Raw genomic sequence first — 7888 nt, 5'->3', positions numbered from 1 at the left:
CCCGTCTGACAGGAGTCTCTCTGTGAGGAGTCTGCATGTTCTCCTCGTGCATGTGTGGGTTCTCTCCGGGTACTCCGGCTTCCTCCCACAGTCCAAAGACATGCTCGTTAGATTAGTTCTGTATAACACTAACTAACTAACTAACTATCACATCATCAGACTGTGTCGTCCCCACAACCACGCAGTTTTTTTTTTGGTTGTTGTTTTTGTCAAAGCGTCTTTGAGTATTTAGAAAAGCGCTAAAACTAATGTATTATTATTATTATTATTATTATTATTATTATTATTATTAATAATAATAAATGATCTAATTGATAACCTATGGTTCTATAATTTAATTATCAGACGCTTTTATCCAAAGTGACGATCATCAAGGAGTAAGAACATGACAAGTGAAGCTCTGGAGAGGAGGAAACAACGTCAGGAAGTTTCCGTTGATGGAAACGCTCTCTCCAGACTGGAGGATTGACGTTGGGTTTTCAAAGTGAACTCACCCAATTCCTCTCTCTCCCTTGAACACTCTCTCTCCCCCGTCCTCCTATTAGCGAGGAGAAGAAGTCACCTCATTATGTGCAGCCTAATGCTGCAGGTAATTAGTGCAGTGTTTCTGTGGCTGCAGAGAGGCGCCCTGACACCATCTCCTCACACTAATATATGCTAATAGAAAAGACATTTATCTGCATAGTTTTACATAAGAAAGGGGCCATCTGTCTAGGGTTTTTAATAATTTCCTCTAAAAATGTCAGAGGAAGTCATAAGTTAGCTGTTACACAGAATAACATTTGCACTCTTATCTTCAGTGGCTGTGATCTATTTTAAAAAATGATTAATTAAAGAGGAAGAGGAGGCGGAGAGACGGAGAGAGGTGTGACGGGAAATAAAATCATTCTTTACTGTCAGGGAACACTTAGAGGATTATTTATTATCAGTGCTGAACACATCAATAAATCACTGTCACGTGTACAGTCCAACAGTCCTGCTGTGGTCACTGAAAACAAAGAGGATCATGACGGACGCCAACACACTCACAGAGCTCCTTGTTCTAAATCAGCACAAATGAAGCCACTCTTCAAAGATCTGGAAGGCTTTAAACCATCATTCTTTAAATATTTTATATAATAATTCCTATAAAAACATGTAACTCTGACCCCTAGTGTTTAAAATGGGTACTGCAGTCTAAATTCTAAACATTGTAGAGAGCTGTCTCCCCCCGCCCCCTCCTCTCTAGAGTCCATGCTCACACAGGTCACCATGTGGTGGACTCTGAAGCTTCAGTGTTTATCCAGCTCTGCATGAGTCTGTAAACCTTTCTGTGTTCTAACCTCTCTCCATTTTTCAAAAACATCTCCAATATTGATCCTAGTTTGAGCACGTTTCTGCTCGTGGAGCTTATTAGAAACATGCAGAGGCTTTTTAGGTCGGGTACAATCACTTCTATCTGAACCACTTCTCTTGCCCGCTTCCATCGCTGCAACACCTGTTGGTTTGACCTGATAACTGCTCTCATATCTGGCAAACCGAGGGGCGTCCAAAACGGCCATGTGGGGGTTGTCTTAAAACCGCCTACCTTCTCTGGTCCAAACAAATCCAGAGCATCTCGTAGATTTCTTCATCCTGCAGCAGTGAAACATAATCCTTTATTGATCGAAGAGTGTCCACTAAAAGTTGTTGTTTTTGTCTCTGAAAATGAGGGGAATCATTTGGAAAAATGTTGGAACTTATGGAGATGGTATGAGACTGAAGCGGCTCCGTCACACACCAACACACAGACACACACCCAGAACTTCTCCCTCTCTGCCAGCGTTCCTAATCACTCAGTAAACCACAACGTTATCCGGCGTTCCTTCTACTTTTCAAAGCGCCGCCAAGGCTGCACACTTGAGAGCTCTATTTTAACTTCCATTCATTCAAACAGCTTTAAAGCATTCTTGAATGATGTAACAGAAGCTTAAATGACCCTAAGGTCCAATATAAAGAAGTCTATTTACAGCAGGAATAAACATGTTTCAAACAACAGCTTTGGTCTGTAGAGCTCATTTCATGCTTAAATCTCCACAAGGGGTGAAATTCAACATTTCCAACATGGAGGTGTGAGAGACATTACTTCCAAAACACCATCGCAGTTGTTCTCTGGAGATAGTCAACGCTTCAATTAACAGTCGTAAAACAATAACCTCCAATAGCAATCACACCTCTGGTAAAAACAGGGAAACCACAGGTGGTAGGTCATCAAAAGGACATTTAGGAAATCATTACGGAGAAGCCAGTTTCAGAAAGACAAAATACCCTTACAGTGACCAACATAGTGTTGGGTTTAAAAGGCAGCATGAGCCTGAACTACATCCTCAGCTGTGGCTCAGTCGGTAGAGTTGGTCGTCTCTTAACCAGAAGGTCGGTGGTTTGATTCCCCAGCTCCTGCAGCCACTTGGGCTAGACACTTAACCCCAAGTTGCTCCCGCTGCTTAGTCTGCAGCATATGAATGGATGAGTTAATACTGATGTACTCTTTACTCAGCAGCCTCTACCATCAGTGTGTGAATGTGTATGAATGGATGAGTTAATACTGATGGACTCTTTACTCAGCAGCCTCTACCACCAGTGTGTGAATGTGTATGAATGGATGAGTTGATACTGATGGACTCTTTACTCAGCAGCCTCTACCATCAGTGTGTGAATGTGTATGAATGGATGAGTTAATATTGATGGACTTTTTACTCAGCAGCCTCTACCATCAGTGTGTGAATGTGTATGAATGGAGCCTCTACCATCAGTGTGTGAATGTGTATGTGTGACCTGTGGTGTAAAGGAGCTTTGAGTAGTCAGAAGTCCTTTTTCGACCTTGTTTCATACATTCTGTGGTTAAGTCCCACAAAAGGCTCAATGCTAAAAGTGTGCCGGTGTTCTGCTTCAAGAAGAAGATAGTTCCTGCTTTCTTTTCGCACTTCTGTTTCTCTTCTCGGGCGATGGTTTGCTAAACTAGGACTCCATAAGAAGCTGCTGTCTGATGTGCAGACTGTTTGGGCTCCAGTGAAGGATGATGGGAGGTGAACTCTATGTTTCCATCAGTGATGTTTCTGTTCACACATGGTCAAAGTTGATGCCCATTGTTTCAGATGTTGGGTTTTTAATGTCTGGATGTCGTCTGTATTATTCATACGTCTTCCTGCTGCTCTTTAAATCCCCACAGACACAGAAATCAAACTGCATGTTGGAGTTTTCAGTGTCTGAGTCGGTTTCTCATGAGAAATTAAAATCTCAAACATTGTTCATTTCTGTTTCTGAGAGTTTGAAGCAGCTGTAAAAATCCGGTCGGGACAGCGATTCATGTCTTTGTTTCATTTTAAATGAATGAGTCAGACTCTGAATTCATGTCACAGCTACAGAATATTAAACTGTTTCTGTCTGCTGCAGACGTCACACGTTAGGTAACCCAACATACACCTGACCTCCAGAAAAAAAAACAGTTTTTAATAAAACTGAAGATTTTAATGATTTAAAGGCACAGGACGGAGATTCTGCCACCAGGGGGCTCTCAATCGATCAAACAATAACAAAAGATAACGTCGAGGCTGATGGGGAATCATCATGAAAAATACAATCAGGAGTCAGTATATTGTGGGTTTTTTTTAAGTCGAAGTTGTGCATTTCCTTGTCTGACTTCCTGTCCAGGCTGATCCTTTCTGTCCAGCTTGACGCGTGCTTGCAACGAGCTCCGACAAAAATAGACTTGTGGTGTATTTGAAACGGAGAAGAGAGTAGCGGCGCTGGTGGCACGCCAGAGTCAGACTGTGGAAAGTTGCGATTCTAGAGTCTGCTGGGGCCCCAGGCAAATTTGGGGGCCCCTCGAACCGCCATTATGTCGGCCAGTGTCTCGACGCTCTTCCTCTTTCTTTTTTCACTCCCAGACAGATAAGTCCTCTTCATTTTCCTTCAGTGACTTTCATTGATGAACTTTGGTGTTCACAGGAATCATGTAAGAAGCTGAGCAGGGCAATGAGAGTGAGTGCTGTCAGATGGGGCCCCATTAGGGAGGCTTCCTACATTCCTGTCATTACAGAATTTGCACATTTAGAGCTCCTGCTTCTGTTTTAAGTTTGTCAGCCTTCAAGGGCCCCTTACTGGCCTGGGGCCCCAAGCAGATGTCTGCCTTGCCTGTTGACAAGCAGCAGCTCTGGCTGTGGAAACAGGAGTATTGACTACAGCGGCGTAGTGTTGACAGACCGCAGCGAGCGAGGAATATGTGGAAATTATGGGTCAGACTTCAGACCAACATAGAAATTAGATTATTTAAATTTTTCAGACGGTGAGAGGTGTTTACTGTCAGACCATGATCTCATTAAAATGACTCCTTCCTGTTCTTCATAAATCACAAGATAAAAGAGTGAAACATGAAAGGCTCACATTAACCCCTCAAACGCTGAGCTTTCATTTCTCTTTTAAGTCTCTTCAAAGTTAAATCATCGTGTTTTTAAACCCTGAATGTATGAGGCAGCTGTCCTCAAGAATCAAACCTTCATGATGTCCTGATCATTGTTTCACACTTTTCAGAGAAGTCCAGCCATGTACGGTTGTCTTAAAGGTCCAGTCAGTGAGATGTGTAGTGAGTGAGATGATAAAGTGAGCTTACTATCTGATCAGACATTAATGAAACATGCTATGTTGAAGTGCTGGCTTCTCTGACAACAATGCAGCAGCCAGTATGTCCTCTTTCTAACTTTAGATTCTGCTCCTGAATGCTCGGGATTTGTTTGGACCTCCTTTAACAATGACAGACTCATCAGACTCACAGTGACCTCTTTTTAGCTTGCCAACATCTCAACTTTTGGAAAAACGGTCGTTGACGAACATTTATCGTTATATTTATTGTTCAAGAAATAAATTCAGGAAACAGTGGTGGTTTTCTTTCAGACTTTTTACGCCTTTATCTTAGAGACAGGACAGTGGACAGAGTGAGAGAGTGGGGAATGACTCGCAGGAAGAGGAGCCACAGGTTGGATTGGGTGTACACACTAACCGCCAGGTTACTGGCGCCCTGGAACAGTTTCCTTTAAAGCCTGAAGCTAACTGTGGAACATGGACCGGTATTTCTCTGTTTTTCTTAAAAGAAGATCAAACTAAAGGGTTTGAATGGAGGGATGGTTCCAGGCCTCCAACGTGTAAATCTTCAGGGAGTCATTGGGTGTTTTCTATGGAGTAAGAGCGTGCGTGCTGCTGGAGGTCAGAGGTGACGGAGGGGTCAAACAAAGACAGCTGACCGGCAACAACAGCGTTAAATAGCACATGATGGCAGTGTGGGACGGAATATTTACACTGCCTCCATTCTTTAAGCATGACTTCCCTCTCAGTTCCTTAACGTGTGTGTGTGTGTGTGTGTGTGTGTGTGTGTGTGTGTGTGTGTGTGTGTGTGTGTGTGCTCGTATGTGTGCGTCCGCCCTGAAGCTCTTAAATGATCTGATTATACAAACACTCTGCTCGTTCACTCCTTCACCTGAATGAAGAACGAGGACAAAATGGACCGTTTGCACGTTTCTGCTTGCTACTTTAGTCTCCTCTGCATGCTCGAGCAGAACACACACACACACACACACACACACACACTCAGTTGTGCCTACATGTGTGTGTTTGCGTGTGTGTGTGGTCGGTCCGGTCTCACTGCCTCTACCCTTTTCACAGACACTCACAATCAAAGGCCATATGGCTGGATACACACATCAGATGCTCTCAGATCTCGCCGTTTCGCTGAAAAGAGCGCGGCCGAGTGACAGAGCGAGTCGCGACAGCGTGAGGTCACATGGTCCCGTGTTGGAATTAAACGCTCATGCATTTCGCAAGATTAATAACACGATCGCATCCGAGCTGTCAGCTACTGTTTACATGATCCCCACCCGACCCCCGCTCACACACACACACACGCACACAGACACACACACACACACACACACACACACACACACACACACGTCTGACCTAATGGAGAGTTATTCCACTCCAAAACACAGAATTATAATCAACAAAGATTTAAGAAACAAAGAGAATGAAGAGAAACACGAGTGACCTCAAAGCATGCTGGGTAAAAAATAACCTCAGAACGAGCTTTTTAAAGTAAAGACTAAGTAAAAGAAACATTTTGTCATTGCAGCTTCTTTAAGAGGACTGGAGGAACATTAAACCAGCAGAGTTCATTCTGGGATGTTTATTTATTACTCGTCCCTGTGTCTCCCACAGGTTGTATAAACATGGATGTAGTCTCAGTGACGTCACCTATTGGGCTCTGAAGACATGTTTTGTAGCCTAACAATGGCGGTCACCATATTGAAAATATTGACCCTACATATTTTAGTGTCAGTGGAGGAAGGGGCTTCATTAGGCCAGAAAGTGATTTTAATTATTTCTTTACTCTGAAATCAAATAAAAATTATGAAAACAATTTGCATTTTTTGAACCTTTAAAGGAAGGAATGAGTCTCTTTTTGATCCAGATGTTAGGCCCCACCTCCTCCATACTGAAGCCTCTGCCCTCCTCCAGATACACACCTCCAACCCCCCTCCCCTCACATTCACACGAAGGAGTCAAGCGAAACTGTTCTTTGCTCGAGCTGCAATCACCTGTGTCTTGCATTATTGTGTTAGCATGCTAATGTTAGCGCTCTTTAGTTAGCTCGTAGCTTCACATTTCATGTAAACTGACACAGAATGAGTGTGATCTAAAAACTCTTACTAACATCCAAATAATCAGTGAGTATGTTCTTCTTCTTCTCTCTAGTTCTTGACTAAAACAGCTTTTATACACAAGGGGAGGAGCCGGCCGTCCCGTCCATGTAAACACGGCTCTGACAACAACACAGCCAGCGGGACTCGAGCTTCTCACTCATTGTAGACAGTCATGACTCAGAGACACATTTACATTTCTGATTTATTCATGTGCAAAATGTTGCACATTCTTCCTTTAAGGACCAGTCTGCAGTCCTTAAAGTAGTGCCATCTAGTGGTGAGCTTTCAGATTGTTAACAGGTGTCTGCATCCCTTAGACTTACATCTAGAGCCAGTGGATTGTCTCTCATGGGCTTCTGTAGAAACAATGCGATGCATCGTAGTGGATCTTCTCCCTCTGAAGATATGAAAAGGCTCACTCTAACAAAAACACAACTATTCTTATCTTTATCCTCAAATGATAAAAATAAATAAAACTGTCTCAGAAATACTTTAGTCCATCTCTTCCAAAAAGTCCCCGTAAATCCTGCAAACTAAAATTTTAATACAAATTGTCATAAAAGTAACTAAGTAGTGTTGGGGTTGTATCAAGTCAACTTTGGTTATATTCTTTAATAATTATATTTAATTATTAATAATATAAATAAAATATCATCAAACTATGTTTAATCTCGTTTTGGGGCACCACCCTGTACTCAGGTAAATATAACCAAAATATCACTCAAATCAGTCTCAGATTAGTTATTTAATTACTAATATTATTAATAATTCATAACTATATTTAATAAATTGAAGGCGTGAAATCCGTACACAAAACCTTCGCACCCAGCTTATATCACAATGCAAATACACCAGTAATCACAAACAACTGCTCTCTTAAATTATAACAGAATTTATTTAAACAAAGCAACATCAATCCAAAATCAATGAACTTAATCAAACAAATAACTATCATAAACTAATCTAAGCAAACAAACATTATCAAGCAAGGCTTGTGGAGGAGGTGTAACAGTGTGTGTATGTGTATGTGTGTGTGTGTGTGAGAGAGAGAGAGAGGAGGGGAAGAGAGGGGGGAGATGGCTTCATACCCACGTGGTCGCTCACGATGGCGCGCACCTAACAAAGACCTAGCGTGGTCTTATTGTCTAAAAGAGGCCGAGTTCGGCCCTACACGATCT

The sequence above is a fragment of the Labrus mixtus genome, chromosome 10 (genome assembly GCF_963584025.1).
Source record: "Labrus mixtus chromosome 10, fLabMix1.1, whole genome shotgun sequence".
Taxonomy (NCBI): domain Eukaryota; kingdom Metazoa; phylum Chordata; class Actinopteri; order Labriformes; family Labridae; genus Labrus; species Labrus mixtus.
The sequence above is the reverse complement of the archived record's forward strand: the minus strand, read 5'-3'. Positions refer to the sequence as shown.